The sequence below is a fragment of the Carassius carassius genome, chromosome 20, assembly GCF_963082965.1.
Source record: "Carassius carassius chromosome 20, fCarCar2.1, whole genome shotgun sequence".
In the NCBI taxonomy this organism is placed as follows: domain Eukaryota; kingdom Metazoa; phylum Chordata; class Actinopteri; order Cypriniformes; family Cyprinidae; genus Carassius; species Carassius carassius.
In genome coordinates, this window is record NC_081774.1 from 14,863,203 (window position 1) to 14,881,414 (window position 18,212).

Sequence of the window (18,212 nt, forward strand, 5' to 3'; positions counted from 1 at the left end):
GTCAATAATAGAATACTTTTTGTTTTGTTTTGCCTAGATCTATGAATTTATTTAAAAATACAATTCAGAGATATCATGAATTGAATTTTCCCTGAACTCTGAATTAAATTCTGAATTAAAATTCCATGAATAATATTAAAATGTGTTGTGACTCCCCCAAAACATAATATTTATTAATTAAATCAAGTAAAAGTTAAGTTTTCAAAATCATATGAAATCAACATGAATGCAAGGTGTACATGTTTTTAAAGATTTTTCATTTTATTTATCTTATTATTATACACTCTTATTATTCATTAAAGGGATAGTTCACCCAAAAATATCTCATGTAAATAAAGACATGTCAAATACTCACCCTCATGTCGTTTCCAAACCTTTAATACCTGCTTTCATCTTCAGAACACAAATTAAGATATTTTGGATGAAATCTGAGGGCTCTCTGACCCTCCATACAGCAATGAATCTACCACGTTCAAGGCAAAGCAAGGTAGAAAGGACATTGTTAAAACAGTCCATGTGACATAAGTGGTTCAACCTTAATTTTATGAAGATACGAGAATACTGTCCTTAGTAGCTTTCTGGGCCTTGAACATGTCAGTTGTTTTGCTGTCTGGAGGGTCAGAATGCTCTCTGATGTAATAAAAAAAATCTTAATTTGTGTTCCAAATAGGGGTGCGCGATAAATATCGTTCGATAATTAATGCGCATCTCGTCAGTAAAGCCGGTTATTTAATCAGCGGTAAAAAAATAGCTTTGCGCAGCTTGTGAGTTAACAACAGCTCTGTGTAGTAACAGCTGCTCTATGTGAAATCATGCACCTGATGGAATTTACCGCTGATTATATAACCGGCTTTACTGACGAGATGCGCATTAATTATCGGATGATATTTATTGTGCACCCCTAGTTCCGAAGATAAACTAAAGTATTACAGGTTTGGAACGACATGAGAATGAATTTTTCTTTAACCTCTTCACCAGCAACACAGTTTAATAAAAGGTCTTGTTCTTTGCAAAGTGGAACCACGACCACTTTGTACAAAACAATATGTACTCAAACCTAACCAAGCAGAGCTGATCTGATCAAATACCCTGTTAGTTCAATGAACATCTGTGTTTGACATTACCCAGCAACAGTCAGGCTTTCAAAATGCTTTTTTGTCTGACAGTACTTGAAAGGATTATTCAAGGCTGAGAAGTCTTGACATACTTTTTCTGCTCTTCTCAGAGGGAAGGAAAGAAAGCTAAGATTCAGAAGATAGATTGACGATGTAAAAAGGAAAGTAGTATTGAGAATCACAATGAAGTACTCAGGTGTGCTTTGAGTTAACTTCTGAGTTTTTTTATATTTTCAATGTTGCCAAAGATTTCAAAGTTTTGAATTTAAATTCTTACACATACACACATCCATACATACAAATTAAACCAGAGCAGTTCAATTACTTTTAAAATACTTTTTTGACACAGAGCCAACGTGTTAACTAATAACTAAATCAACCCCTAGCACACTACTTTCATTTTATCACCAATCCCAACTACTTTCAGTCGCTCACTGTCAGAGTCATTAAAATCAGTACAAGGCAGCACTCTGTTTACTGGGGCACCATTTCAACATGAAGCCTTATCATTATTCCTAGAGCCTAAATTTCCTTTTTATACCGATGTCTTTTCAGATGTTGTCAGCTTTCATCAAGGCTCTTCATGGAAAGCTCACACTCAGTAATTGCTTGAACTAAGTTCACAAAAATCAAGAGTTATTGTCCTATTTATCAGTCAGGCTATATATATATATATATATATATATATATATATATATATATATATATATATATATATATATATATATATATATATATATATATATATATATATATAGTTCAGCCATGAAACACTAGGTGGCGGAGGCTGTTCTGAAAATTAACTGATGATATTCAGAGAGTTAAACGACTTGGCACAAGCTGATTGGTTCATGCTGCATATGCGTTTACTATATGCTGCATGAGCTTACTGCCTTGCATTTATATGGCTGGCTAGCATTCACTTGAGATTCCTGCAGCGCGCTTTCAGAGTTTCTCTGAAACCCTCCAACTTACCCAGCTCCACCTGTGTATATCTGCTACAGGTGATTTTATATGCTATTTGTGCAGCAGCAGTATGTCTTAAATACTCATAGCACCGTATCGCCATATGCATTGGCAGTAGCAAGTTCCTGTACTTGCTTGCAGCAGCAGCAGCAATAATCTAGAACTACAGCAATAACCAACAGCAGCAGCAACTCAGCAGCAGCGTAGCAGATCTTGTCCACCAAGACCAAATACATTAAAACTGTCATATCCATCACCATGGTAAAATCTTCAGAGAGTTGTCATGATTGAACTATTAAAATAAATTAAAATTAAAATTAGCTGGGATAAAACACTTTGTCAGGTATGTGATGTGACTGAATCACTCATGTGAACAACTTTGTCATCCCAATTTTGGGCTTTTTCTAAGGCATATAGCCAAATGTGGCTAACTGCAGATGGTTAGCATATCCTCATTCCGCCACACTAATTGCATGACACTGGAAATGAGGAAGAACATTCGTTTCAAGAAAGAGAGAGAGAGCAGCAGAGTGAGAAAGAGCCAACCCTGTTATTAGAGAGGTTATTATTGGCCCTTGTGACAGTCTAATGGGGGGTGGGGGAATGCTGTTGCAGCTTGGAGTGCAAAGCCAAAGATCTCAAACACCTACATGCCACATACTCATATCACACATACACAAACAGGAAGAGAGGAGCTCATTTACAGCAAATCTTTAGACAGCCAATTGCAAAGCCAATGATTCACACAGCACTGGGGTTCACAGTGGCCCTGTGAATGTCCTTCAGTGTCGTGTCAAGCATCACCCTTTCTATTCATAACAACAGGCATCAACCAGATACACACCATCTATAGCTCATTCTCTGTACATAACTTTTTCTGATATGCTTGAAAGAGAGAGTTTAGTTCCAAAACACGATAAATTACTTTTTTTCCCCGTTTCCACCAAAATCAGTATTGTATCTGGTTGGTATTGAAAAATAAATTTTTCATTTTACGCAAAATATGATATTCGCAAAGTTATAAGGTCATGTTTTCTACATTTTTTTCCAAACTGCGACAAATGCCAGTCTCCCTTTTTTGCAGAATGCGATATATCCTCCAACCAATCACACTGCACCATTCCACACACTCTAGCGGCGCTTTGAAAACACCCAGGTTTTCCTCATCTACTTTGTACTTTGTGGTTAACAAACAAGGGCTGCACAATAAATCACATGTGTTAGCTTGTGCATCTTTTCAGTAATGCCGGTTCTGCGATTAATAGTAGGCTACTGGTAAATATCCATCACATAATTTCAGATGGAAATAATTTAGATGCATTAAATACACAGAGCCGTAGATCACTGACAAGCTATGCTATATCGCATTCATTAGATGAATCACATTCGATTATGAATGCGATATTGCGGAGTTTTTCAGTGTTAATGTTTTTATTAATGCCATTTATGTTTTTGTTAATACAACACATAGCACTAGTCAACTAAATGAATGTAACATGGCAAAGATGAATGCACTTTTGGAAGTTGATTGTAAGGGAAATATCATTTTGGAATTTCTGTGGTCTAATGTGATATTGTTGTTCATGTTCTTGTTCATGATGAAATTTTATTTTATTGCTTTTATTAATTTATAGCATTACCAAGATGACCCGTTTAATTCATTTTGGAAGCAATGACTGATGAATATATTTTTAGTTCAGTGCCTGTATATAAGATTAGTATTGACCAAGTTCAGAGGCTGTCACATGTGGTTCAACTTACTTTATTGTTTAGCAGTTTCATTAGGAAAGATTTATTGCATTTTTTTTTTTACAATTTTATAATAAATCTTTGAAAATCAAAACCTGGATTTGAAATTTTAATGTAATGTTATTATAACCTAAAGATATTATGTGAAAGTTTGAAACAGAAAATAGTGGTTTTTATCTTGCCACTTTCTTGGTAAAGAAAAATTTACTCAATTTAATTTTACTCAAATTAATCTACATGTATTTATTGCATTTTGGAACCAAACTCTTCATATACACACACACACACACACACACACACTCACTGGCCACTTTATTAGGTACACCTTGCTAGTACTGGGCTGGACCCCCTTTTGCCTTCATAACTGCCTTAATTCTTCATAGCATAGATTCAGCAAGGTGTTAGAAACATTCCTATGACTTCCCCATATATATACACATATATTGTGAATCTCTACTGTGTCCCAGTACTATGTCATTATATGTGTCACACTCTACTCTAGATTTTGCTCCATATTGACATGATTACATCATGCAGTTGCTGCAGATTTGTCGGCGGCCAACCAATATGCGAATCTCCCATTCCACCACATCCCAAAGGTGCTCTATTGGATTGAGATCTGGTGACTGTGGAGGCTATTTGAGTAAACTCATTGTCATGTTCAAGAAACCATTCTGAGATGATTTGAGCTTTGTGACATGGTGCATTATACTGCTGGAAGTAGCCATCAGAAGAGGGGTAACATTGTAGTCATGAAGGGATGAACACGGTCACCAACAATATTTAGGTAGGCTATGGCATTTAAACGATGCTCTATTGGTACTATGGGAGTCCAAACTGTGCCAATATCCCCCACACCATTACACCACTACCACCAGCCTGAACCGTTGAGACAGTGCAGGATGGATCCATGCTTTCATGTTCATTACGCCAAATTCTGACCGTGCCATCTGAATGTTGCAGCAGAAATCGAGACTCATCAGACCAGGCAACGTTTTTCAAATCATCTATTGTCCAATTTTGGTGAGCCTGTGCAAATTGTAACCTCCGTTTCCTGTTCTTAGCTGACAGAAGTGGCACCTGGTGTGGTCTTCTGCTGCTGTAGCCCATCTGCTTCAGGGTTTGACAGGTTGTGCGTTCAGAGATGGTATTCTGCATACCCTGGTTGTAACGAGTGGATATTTTAGTTACTGTTGCCTTTCTATTATCTCTAACCAGTCTGCCCATTCTTCTCTGACCTCTGACATCAACAAGGCATTTTCATCCACACAACTGCCGCTCACTGAATATTTTCTATATATATATTTATTTGTAGTATATCAACTTTTTGAATTTGTAGATCAGGGTAAATTTTACTTATTTTGTCTTCTGGGAAACATGTAACAATCTTCTGTAGCCTGTGAAATGCAGTACTAAATACAAAAATATTATATTTAGGCAAAATAAGAAAAATGTACACATCTCCATTCTGTTAAAAAATTCAGTTATTATTTTTTCTTGTGGAGTATATATAAACATCTGTTATGTGAAATAGCTTATCAAGGACAGCACTAAACAAAAAAAAATTTTCATGAGCTCTCTTATTTTGTTAAAATTATTAACATATTTGGATATTCTGGATAAACTTATGAGCACAACTGTGTATATATATATGTATATATATATATATATATATATATATATACACACAGTTAAAAGTGTGTATGGCAACTCTTTGAGGGATTGTCATGGTAACTTACATGGCAATGTTAATGTGTTTGGTCTTGACAGAATAGATCTGCTACGCTGCTGCTGCTGCGGCAGCAGAGCAAGCACTGGGACTTTTTTTTTTTTTGTAAGTTTTGAGAATTACATAAATATTAGTTTTCAAAAAGTTTGCTGCTAAACTGCTTTTAGATCTTTGTTTCAGTTGTTTCTGTGATGTACTGAAATATAATTACAAGCACTTCATACGTTTCAAAGGCTTTTATCGACAATTACATGACATTTATGCAAAGAGTCAGTATTTGCAGTGTTGGCCCTTCTTTTTCAGGACCTCTGCAATTCGACTGGGCATGCTCTCAATCAACTTCTGGGCCAAATCCTGACTGATAGCAACCCATTCTTTCATAATCACTTCTTGGAGTTTGTCAGAATTAGTGGGTTTTTGTTTGTCCACCCACCTCTTGAGGATTGACCACAAGTTCTCAATGGGATTAAGATCTGGGGAGTTTTCCCAGGCCATGGACCAAAAATTTCAACATTCTGGTTCCACTTAGTTATCACTTTTGCCTTATGGCACGGTGCTCCATCGTGCTGGAAAATGCATTGTTCTTCACCAAACTGTTGTTGGATTGTTGGAAGAAGTTGCTGTTGGAGTGTGTTTTGGTACCATTCTTTATTCATGCCTGTGTTTTTGGGCAGAATTATGAGTGAGCCCACTCCCTTGGATGAGAAGCAACCCCACACATGAATGGTGTCAGGATGCTTTACTGTTGGCATGACACAGGACTGATGGTAGCGCTCACCTTTTCTTCTCCGGACAAGCCTTTTTCCAGATGCCCCAAACAATCGGAAAGGGGTTTCATCAGAGAATATGACTTTGCCCCAGTCCTCAGCAGTCCATTCACTATACTTTCTGCAGAAGATCAATCTGTCCCTGAAGTTTTTTTTGGAGAGAAGTGGCTTCTTTGCTGCCCTTCTTGACACCAGGCCATCTTCCAAAAGTCTTGGCCTCACTGTGCGTGCAGATGCGCTCACACCTGCCTGCTGCCATTCCTGAGCAAGCTCTGCACTGATGGCACTCCGATCCCGCAGCTGAATCCGCTTTAGGAGACGATCCTGGCGCTTGCTGGACTTTCTTGGATGCCCTGAAGCCTCCTTTACAAGAATTGAACCTCTTTCCTTGAAGTTCTTGATGATCCTATAAATTGTTGATTTAGGTGCAATCTTAGTAGCCACAATATCCTTGCCTGTGAAGCCATTTTTATGCAACGCAATGATGGCTGCACGCGTTTCTTTGCAGGTCACCATGGTTAACAATGGAAGAACAATGATTTCAAGCATCACCCTCCTTTTAACATGTCAAGTCTGCCATTCTAACCCAATCAGCCTGACATAATGATCTCCAGCCTTGTGCTCGTCAACATTCTCACCTGAGTTAACAAGATGATTACTGAAATGATCTCAGCAGGTCCTTTAATGACAGCAATGAAATGCAGTGGAAAGGTTTTTTTGGGATTAAGTTAATTTTCATGGCAAAGAAGGACTATGCAATTCATCTGATCACTCTTCATAACATTCTGGAGTATATGCAAATTGCTATTACAAAAACTTAAGCAGCAACTTTTCCAATTTCCAATATTTATGTAATTCTCAAAACTTTTGGCCACGACTGTATATTATATCTGTAGTAAACATTCACAGATTCTAGGAAAGCTCTTTGTGGACCATCCCATTAAGTGTGCTTTCATTTTACAGTGCATATAAAACTGACATATTAATGTCATATGCATCTTGATAAAGCCATTCCCCTCAGACATCTCTGGAGAAAAAACTGTTCCTGCAGCTCATGTCCTGGAATTGTATTCCGTCTGCAAGGGAAATAGGTCATTATGACAGGTGGAGTGTGGATTGGCTATGATGTGATTCCCTGTAAAAGCTTTCTAATGGAGACTAACACCTGCCACCCACCTTCCCTTAATACTGGTGACTCCTCTACTACCATTCATAAGACTGTGACACCAATTCATTGTTCTCTCAGTGTTGAATATAAAAAAAAATATATAAGCATGTATATGTGTGTGTGAGTGTGTGTGTGTGTGTGTGTATATGTGTATATATATTATATAAGTATATAAGTGACATGACATACAGCCAAGTATGGACTCAGAATTTGTGCTCTGCATTTAACCCATCCAAAGTGCACACACACATCAGTGAACACACACATACACACTGTGAATAAATTCCCGGAGCAATGGGCAGCCATTTATGCTGCGGCACCCGGGGAGCAGTTGAGGGTTTGGTGCTTTGCTCAAGGGCACCTCAGTCATGGTATTGCCGGCCCAAGACTCGAACCCACAACCTTAGGGTTAGCAGTCAAACTCTGTGAACTCGAACCATTAGGCCATGACTTCCCCATATATATATATATATATATATATATATATATATATATATATATATATATATATATATATATATATATATACACACATACATATATTGTGAATCTCTACTGTGTCCCAGTACTATGTCATTATATGTGTCACACTCTACAGCAGGAGTCTCCAACCTTATTTCATTCAGGAGCTACTTTTTAAAAATGAAAGCGGCTGAGAGCTACAAATGTTATACAGTCCTTAAATCTCTTAAAATATTTATCAATCCAAACTGTTGTACACAGCATTGTTAAAATGTGCTGGATATATTTAAAAAAGTACACACACTGAAATAATTTGATGATTTTTAATTTGAAGTTTTATGACAAAAGCCAACAAATAAAATTAGCAGCAATATGCACTTTTTATTTACCTAAACAATGAAATAAAACATAAAAAAAGAGATTTTAAACTAACAAAAATAATCATAACATGTTATCTACTGTCATGTACTACATGTTCAAACAAAGTTTTGACCTTTTTAAAAAATTAAATTATAACATATGAGCCTTTATATCTTTTTTTTTAATTTTTTTTTTAATAAAAGAATGAGTCAGAATGGTTTACTGTCTTCTAAAAACCCTAACCACCAAATGATTCATTGGAAATTGCTGCATAGGGTTTACTTGACTCCAGTGAAACATTTTCATATGAATCTGTCATCTTCTAAGTGCAATCTCTGTTTGCAAGGATCTTTAGGCACATTCTTTTGGGGAGTGCCCCTCTCTCTCTTGTTTTTGGTCTCAGCTCTCACAGGACCTTTCTTATTTGTTGGGTACTGAGATATGTTTGACTCCAAGCCATTTTTTCATGAATGACTTTTGGGAAAACCGTTAATTTATGGCATTCATCTTTTAATGTTGTTTCATCTTTTCTAAAATCTTTGTAAATATAATTTTATTGTATTTGATGTATTAATATTACTTAATTTGTTTGTATTATTATTATTTATTTAACTTTATGCATTTATTTATTATTTATCTTCTCTACTCTTTAGTCTACCAGGGGGTGGGATGGGTTGGGAAGGGTTCTGTATTTACACAGTTGCTTTTTGTTTTGTGCTATTGTTCACAGAAAAAAATTCAATAAACAGAAAAAAAATGAGTCAGAATGATAAATTATAATTTATATGCTCCATAAACAGTTCAACATATGCTAATGTGCATTCTAAAAATCTCAACACTTTTAATAACAAGGTAGGCTATTTTGCATCGACCGGTTAAGATTAATAACAAAAATCTGATCTGATTTTGCATCGGTCTGAACAAAAATATGGCAGACTGAATAAATCTGTAAATCCACAGTTTGACAGCAGAGGGTGCTTATGAACCACAGAACAGAGCTGTTTCCATGGTAACCTCTGTAAACAAAGCTGCTTCTGAAAACACTGCTTGATTACACATTACCAGAGACAATTTACATGCCACTTCCTCAATCCTCCATACAACTATATAAGGAAAACCCGCAAAGATGGCGGTTGTATGCACATGTCCCGCCCCTCCCGCTGGAAAGCCAATCATCTGTGTGCAAGATCAGATGGAATCCACATAGAAGAGGGTGATAACAACGCGAAGGCACCAGACTACCAGTTAAAGCATTTTATATCGACCACAAATATGTTACCTTACATTCTAAATAAAAGACACCGGCATTCTGGATAGAGACGTAAATGAAGCTGGTGTCATGAACCCTTGCGCATTCATAGTAAAAGTATAACCTGTGGGGGAAAAGGCGTTTTAAACCTTATTTTGGGGCAAAGTCATCAAACTTTTTTGTTCAGCGATTTTTAGCAGATTTTACTGCTGTTTCTATAGACGGTTTCATCAGGCGCACACGCCTGGACCTAAGTTAACTTCCGGTCTGTGTTGTGTACATCGGTCTGGCTGCAGTGCCTTCTACAAACGCAGTTAAAGTCAAGGTGATGAGTAGACTGAAGTTGGGGTCAGGTGGTTGTGCTGCGGGATGTGTTTCCCATACATTTATTTATTTTTGGAGACTTGCCACAATTTTAAAACTGATCGATTTTAAAAAAGGCTTCTTTGAATAAACATGAGTAACGTTATGTACTGCACGTTTAATAATAATAATTCCTTACATTTATATGTTTAAATATTAAAACGAGGCACAGCTGTTTTTATATCGCTGTATTTCTGAAGGAAGACTTGCATGTTATATGCCTGATAAAGCAGCGTGTGAGCGTACCAGCTCTGCTTTGTTTACAGCTGTTACTGCGGAAACCTATTTCTCACGCTTTATGTCTATGCTTTAAAACATCTGCTGGCAAAGAATGAATTAGCATTTTCATTAAGTCCGCCTGATCCACGCAGCAAACATATTTTGTTTGTTATCAAAAAATATCTACTCTAGAGGGACTTGGCTGTTGTTATTGATTCTATTTGGAAGTCTAACGGAAGTTAAGTTAGGTCCGCAAAAGCGCGCATGCGCAGTAACATTTGTTTATGTTGTTGCCGTTGAAACCGTCTATAGACGGTTTCATTGGGCGCACGCGCCTGGACCTAAGTTAACTTCCGGTCTGTGTTGTGTATATATGTCTGGCTGCATTGCCTTCTACAAACGCAGTTAAAGTCAAGGTGATGAGTAGACTGAAGTTGGGATCAGGTGGTTGTGCTGCGGGATGAGTTTCCCATACATTTATTTATTTTTGTAGACTCGCCACAATTTTAAAACTGATCGATTTTCAAAAAGGCTTCATTGAATAAACATGAGTAACGTTATGTACTGCACGTTTAATAATAATAATTCCTTACATTTATATGTTTAAATATCAAAGCGAAGCACAGGTGTTTTTATATCGCTGTATTTCTGAAGGAAGACTTGCATGTTATATGCCTGATAAAGCAGCGTGTGAGCTTACCAGCTCTGCTTTGTTTACAGCTGTTACTGGGGAAACCTCTATTTCTCGCGATTTATGTCTATGCTTTAAAACATCTCCTGCTGGCAAAGAATGAATTAGCATTTTCATTAAGTCCGCCTGATCCACGCAACAAACATATTTTGTTTGTTATCAAAAAATATCTACTCTAGAGGGACTTGGCTGTTGTTATTGATTCTATTTGGAAGTCTACCGGAAGTTAAGTTAGGTCCACAAAAGCGCGCATGCGCAGTAACGTTTGTTTATGTTGTTGCTGTTGAAACAGTCTATACATGCAGTTTTTATGTCCTGGTCACCAGTGGAAGTGCAGTTCTGACTCTCTGCCCATTCATTTAGATAGGAGCCTGGTCTTGTTAGTCTGAAATAGTTGCCCGGGGGCGTTGCCAAGTTGGTGGCCAAGTGGCAGGGGTGGAAAGAGTACAAAAATATTCTACTCAAGTAAAAGTACCATTACATTAATGAAAGTTTACTTAAGTACAAGTAAAAGTACCAGTCTAAAAATCTACTCAAGTAAAAGTAAAAAGTAGCTCACTTAAAATTTACTCAGAGTAAAAATTACTTAGTTACATTTTAACAGTGGGAGGGAGTCAAAAATGGGACAGGCCAAGGGTGTCAAACTCAGTTCCTGGAGGGCCACAGTCATGCACAGTTTAGATTTAACCCTAATTAAATACACCTGATCCAGCTAATCTAATCATTTAGGTTTATTTGAAAACTACATGATATGTGTGCTGGAGCAGGTTTAGAACTAAACTCTGCAGGGCTACGGCCCTCCAGGAACTGAGTTTGACACCCCTGGGATAGGTCTATTAATCTCAAACTAGTTGTTTTTAATTAAAGGAATCAGTTATTTAGAATAATAAAACATTTGGGCTGTTACCAGGCAAATCAGTATAAACAAACTCATCTTTTAATGCAGAGGAAATGCAGAAGATTCATTGGAAGTGGCATTTAGATGTATTACACTGTTTAGTGCAGGACAAGAATGCATTTAACCTGCAGTTACAAATGCATGAATAATGTTTTGATATACAAGACATAAAATGTTGAATACTCATTTGAAATGATAAGAAATTAATTATTTAAAAAAATCAAAAGATACTTTAAATGTGAAATTAAAATGGCCAGTATGTGTCAGCAAGTCACTGTTAATAAGTGAGTCATTGCGATTGAACCGAATCATTTAAACGGTTGATTCATTCAGGAACGAAACACTGTCATGTTGCTCAGAGACGCAAAACTGTGCTTTGGTGGCTGTGTTTGGAATTATTTTCTGTTGTAGAAATAGAGCTAAAAAAGGCAATATGGTGTCTAAAACGCAAGTCTCTTAATTAACTTGTTTACTGAACTGTTATATATATGTATGTATATATTCATGATGATTTTTGGAGGAAAAGATGGCATTCTTTGTGTGATTTTGATTTAATATATGAAATTATATAAATATGTTAATCTTCTGCCCCTATATCTTCAATTTTGTGATCATTCTAAATGCATTTTAGGAGACTGAATCACACAGTGAAAGAACGCACTATAAATGCGCGCGCACATCATTAAAACAAAAATAGCACACTCATCACCACTGTCTTTTTGGCTAATTTGTGCAAAACCTCTTGCTAAAATGTCAAAACTTCATTTTAACCACCAATGCAATGATGCAATTTATTTAGCTAGAGATTTTATAAGCTAGTTTGGTCTTCCTAGGCAAGTACAGCTTACACTGCATAATAGAGCATACATATGGCCAGGGGTTCACTTCATTTCCTTCGAGTTCAACTTCAGAATATGACGGGGTTTTGTTTTCAGCGGTGTCTGCACCACTAACGCCTGTTTTGTCCGTCTGCATCTTTCTTGTGATTTTAGCGCCAGTTTGCCCTCCTGCCCATTATTTACTGCTGTAGTTTCCAGGGAGCGATTTATTTTTTGTATTTTTATTTTTTTTACTCAGTAATTAATGTGTTTTAAAATGTAGCGAAGTACAATACTTCAAACAAAATATACTTAAGTAAAAGTAAAATTACAGATTAAAAAAATTACTTTAAAAAGTATTAGTACACAAAAAAGCTACTCAATTACAGTAACGCGAGTAAATGTAATTCGTTACTTTCCACCTCTGCTGAGTGGTACGACTTGCCTAAAAGGACTTTGACATTACACAGAGGGAAGATGTAAATAAAATGCAATAGAAACTTTTCTTAAGACATTGGGTTTCCTATTATGCATTCAAACTTATTTCATAGAATGTCCCTCAGCAGTCTGCCTTCAGTCATTTTTTTTTTACACAAAACGAAACTACTCTATGTGTTGTGCCTGCATGAGACTCTTAATAACTTTGATTAAAGCTGAACTATTTACTGTGAATTTTTCAAAACTGCGATAATCAAATATGGTTTTAATGATAATTAAAATACATAATGGGATCACTAAAAAACCTCACGGCCGATATGTCAGTTTGTCTTGGCAAGCTACCTCCAATCAGGCTGTGAGCGACGTGTTGGAGACCCCCTGCAGTTTCAAGTAGGAATATCTTTTTTTTTTTAAGATCACATATTAATAATTATCTTATTAACACATTAAATTATGCAACAGTTTATTCAATTAACATAATTAATTGCACATATATGACATGACAATATTTGGCATAAGTGTATTTTACAAGCTCAAAATTGGCTGGCCTTCCGCTTTCATGAAGCAATGTGCTTAAAATAATACTTTTGTTCTATATAATGTCACAATGTTGTAATAATATGGTAACACTTTTGTTTAGGGGCCATTTCTCAGTATTAACTAGCTGCTTATTAGTGTGCATATTAGTGGCTATTAATGAGTACTTAAAAAACCCATATTAATGCCTTATTCTGCATGACCATATTTCAGATCACTTAAACCTACTCCGTAACTACTCCGGCTGTTTATTGAATTATTGGAGTCACAATACTGCTTTATTATGGAAACCTGATTCCACTGTCTTTTATATGCTGGTTAAGCATAAGCACAGAAGTTGTGCTGGAATGTGTGTTGGGCCATATTTTTATGGGTGACAAAAAGTATATTTCATTACTGCAGACAATGTCCATCTGTCTTTTTCATGAGTATTAACAAGAGGTTACACAGCATGAGTAATTAGTCTCTGAGGGAAAAGGGTCGCCACACAGTGGCTGAACAGATGGGATAAAACATAAAAAATATACATACAGGAAAAGTACAGCAAGATACCCAGTTATAACCACATTCAAATGGCATATGTGTTAAAATATACATATATACAGTGTACTGTAGGCATAATGCACAACACTTTTTTATTATTATTTATTTATTATTAGTACATTTCCTTTTGATTCTGGAGTCAACTGTGATCTACACATTTTGTGATGTACCAATGAAACAATTCTTCACTTCATTCATTTATTCTCACATATCCTGATCATAGAATAAGACAAGAATACAGTTATGAACTGTTACTCCAAACAGTTTCTTGTATCTTGGTGATGCTTGAAATCACAGCTGACTATGAGCTCTCGTACAGACAGCAGTTGTGACAGAATGGGATTACTATGATGAATTGGGAGTGTTTCCCCTTATTTAATGCTATGGTTATATGGGCATTCACAAGTGTCTGGAGAGCCAATACTTTTTTCTCCAGTTTCCAAGCCACTTACCAGTGAGGGAACAATTACAACTATGAATAAAAAATTCAGACAAGCAGTAATAAAATTCTTGACACAACAGGTCAAATCTTTGTTGAAAAACAATGACCGAAAGCACAGTGCTAATATTTCGTTCTCTGTTTCACTTCAGATGATGCAATCCATCAACACTCTCCCGACTTCCTGAGACAAAAACCCTAGAATGATCCATGACCCCTTCTGTTCCTTATCAGCCACTTTCGTCTCCATCCACCCATCTCTCTATCCATCTATTCCTGCCTATCCTTCTCCCTTCGGCTGACAGACTTTAACACCTATGGCCTTCAAAACCCACAATCTCAGCAGGGAACTAGAGCCTTGGCTCTCCTCAATTGCACATTTATCACTTACAGATGGATGGAGGTGCACATACCAATATAAAGATGACCAACACGGACTTACAGTACATGCTAACATACACTCATTATAATCACACACACACACACGCTAGAATGATGAGCCGATAAAGATGTGAGTCAGAGCGAAATTGACCCCAGTCCGGCGGTATACCGCTGGAGGCAGCCTGATTGATAGTATAACCAAGGACCAGAATAATAGACTGAAATTTGATTTGTTCATAACACAATATCCATCTGGCATGTATACATAGTTTAAAGAAAATGGATTAGCCTATGAGAACAAACGCATTAGTTATGGTAAATGATAATGCAAAAAAAAACATATTTAATAATCAATTAACCTTCTGACAAATCGCATTGTACGTCTGGGTTATCCTGAGTTATTGTGCAGAGAGAAGAGGTTTTTAGAAGTGGCTTTAGTTGTATCAAAACTTGTGTAATTAGCTGCACAGCTTTAGCTGTAGTGAGGATGGCGGAGCTACTGAATCGATGCAAAGGCCTTTTGTGCATTTTGGTGACTCAAGAGCCTCTGTTTGCAGACTTCCTGCGAGCCAAAAATAAACTCAACTTGAATAGATTTCCTCTCTTCCCACGCAGGAATCAGAGAAGCAGAGGGAATGAGAGAAGAGAGAGGAGAAGGGGTGTAATGTTCATTAACTGTCAGGAGGATCTGATTTTCATGGGCCTGCATTTCTTAAGATGGGAAAGGTCATGTGTCATCGCCGGCTATGGCTCTGTAGACTATAAATTCACTTTTGGGGGTTGTTTATATTGTTATTTATAGAAGTTATTTTGTGAATCATGTTTAATGGATCTTTGAAGATCTCGGATGCATTTGAGGGGTCAGGTTAGCAATGTATTTTTAGCACCCGCTGACAGATCAGGTGTACCCATTGACACTTACTCAAAAGTAGCCATGTACTGTATTCTGATGGAATAAATGTATAGATACTGTATATGTTTTTCCACTGTTCACATTTTAGGAGGGCTTTTAAAAGTATAACATTTATAAAGAATATTCTGGTCACTCATTTATTTGTAATTAAAGTCAATGAGGACGTCAAGCTTCAAACTTCTTAGACTTCTGAAGACATGCAATAATTCTATACAAGTTAATGACTAAAACTGTATCATAACAGAACAAATAAATAATTTAGAAGTCACAAGTGAAGCTGATTTGTAAACAAATCAGATTATGGTTTTTTTTAATGATTCTGAATAATTATTTAACCCAAAAGATTTAACCAATCACTGGAGAAGATTATCAGTAAAAATGACCCAAGGTATAGTTTACCACAAAAGTGTAAATCCCATCATCATTTACTGTCATGTTGTTACAAACCAGTATGCAGATTTCAAAATAAATTTTTTTGAAGAAAGTTGCTAGCACAAATTTTTGGTGACCACTGACTTCCATTATTAAGACATTTCTCAAAATATATTTTATGTTCCATAGAAGAAAGATAAAGTCATATGAATAAGGAACAACATGAGGGTCAGTAAAATCATTTTGTGAACTATCCCTTTAAATGCCAGGCTGACAAAGCTATTGTATAGCTATAACTGGAATATAGTGCACAAGTCATGTTGTTGACCTTTGATACTTTTATAGTGCTTCTGCATTCTTTTTGATGCTTAAAAGATCCAGTCTTTATTTATAGAAAAAAAAAAATAATAATAAAAACAATACAAATAAAAAGTGTAACCAGTGTAGAAAATGGTGTTGAAAATGGCTTACAGTATGTGTTCCTAAGAAGAAATAAAATCCTAGAGTACTGGAACAACATGCAGTTGTACATCATGCCAGACCTTTCACTGCATTAAGGAGCTATTTCTAAAGTATTTGACTCTAAATTAGACCAACTATTTGGGGTTTCGACACAAATTTCATGATTTTAATTAGATTCTGACTCTCAAGCTTTCAATTTTCGAATCGATTAGATTCAATTCAATATCAATATCAGATACAGTACATGCCAAATTTTCTCAAGAAAAAAAAAAGATCCCTCAACTAATGCTAATGTAAAATATGCATGAGTCAGTTGGTACTACATTACTATAATGAAGGTTAAAATTAAGTGATTTACAGTATATAAAAACACTTAAATTACACTCAATGAAGTTTTTATAATAATAAAGTTACAATCACATAATTATATTTCTACTCCAATTTGTTTTTTGAAACAAACATTTAAATGAGCCTGTCATAAAAATTGAGGGATTTATTCAAACTAATTATACATTGAAGAACAGTAAAATGTATAATTAATTTGTTATATGGTAAATACATTTAGCAAAATGCTCCAGTCTAGAGTTATTTTTTTACCTGAATAACGAGTTTGGTCACCAAATGTGTTCTTCTGAGGTAAATGTGACGTAGTGTGACATTATTCAAGCTGTTATACACATTTCCGTGGTTGAATCACTGATTGGGTAATTACTGTACATGAGACAGGATACGGATTTCGGTAAGCTGTACTAGTTCTTTTAACATAACTTCAGACGTTCATTCTTGTATATTTTGCTGCTGCTTATCTTGAACTGAGTTGCCATAGCAATCTGACAAGCAACATTGAAACAGCCTTTATTGTTTGAATACTGTAATAAAATGAAATGTGAAAATTTGTTTCATTTGATAGAATTTATTTATTTATTTGTTTATTTTTTTGCGATGCGATGACTGCTACAATGTTCAGTTCATTAACTGAAAACAGGCTAGACTAATCAGTTCTTGGGATTTAAGATTCCATATTGTTTCGTAAAAATGGAATCAATTAAAATTGAGAAACTTATCTTTTTTTTCACTTAAACCAATTAATTTAGATATTACCACATAAAACACACTTTAAGGTTACCATACAAGTAATTTTTAAACTGTACATTACACATTAGACTTTGGCTAGGCTAGGTTTAGGCTAGGTCTTACTACGTCATGTGGGTATTTTAAGCCTTTCATATTGACTCTCACTGGATAGTTGTACTCCATGTGACCTTAAATAAACCCTGATATATGACAGTGCAGGACTTTACCCTTTTATGTTCACAGGTCAGGTTTCTTAACATAAATAGGGACAGAAAAATATCAATAGAATCCATACAATTGAGCAATATACTGTGTGGTTGTGTTTAGTTCTGGATTCGGTGTGTATGTGCACAAATACGTTCTGTTCCAGAAATATCTCAAAAGATGAGGGGTGAATGTCACCATGGTAACAGATGGTTTTAATATAAATTGCTGCAGTCCTTCTACAAAACATTTCTGCTCCTTTCAAAAACAGCTTGGGCATGACTCCATGAAATGT

The 18,212-nt window shown here is 35.9% G+C and overlaps 1 protein-coding gene across 1 annotated transcript in view; it reads right to left on the reverse strand.

The window, feature by feature from the left end:
* The window catches only part of cdh12a (cadherin 12, type 2a (N-cadherin 2)), a 358,772-nt gene that overhangs the window by 135 nt on the left and 340,425 nt on the right, over nucleotides 1–18,212 (reverse strand). The window lies entirely within an intron of this gene.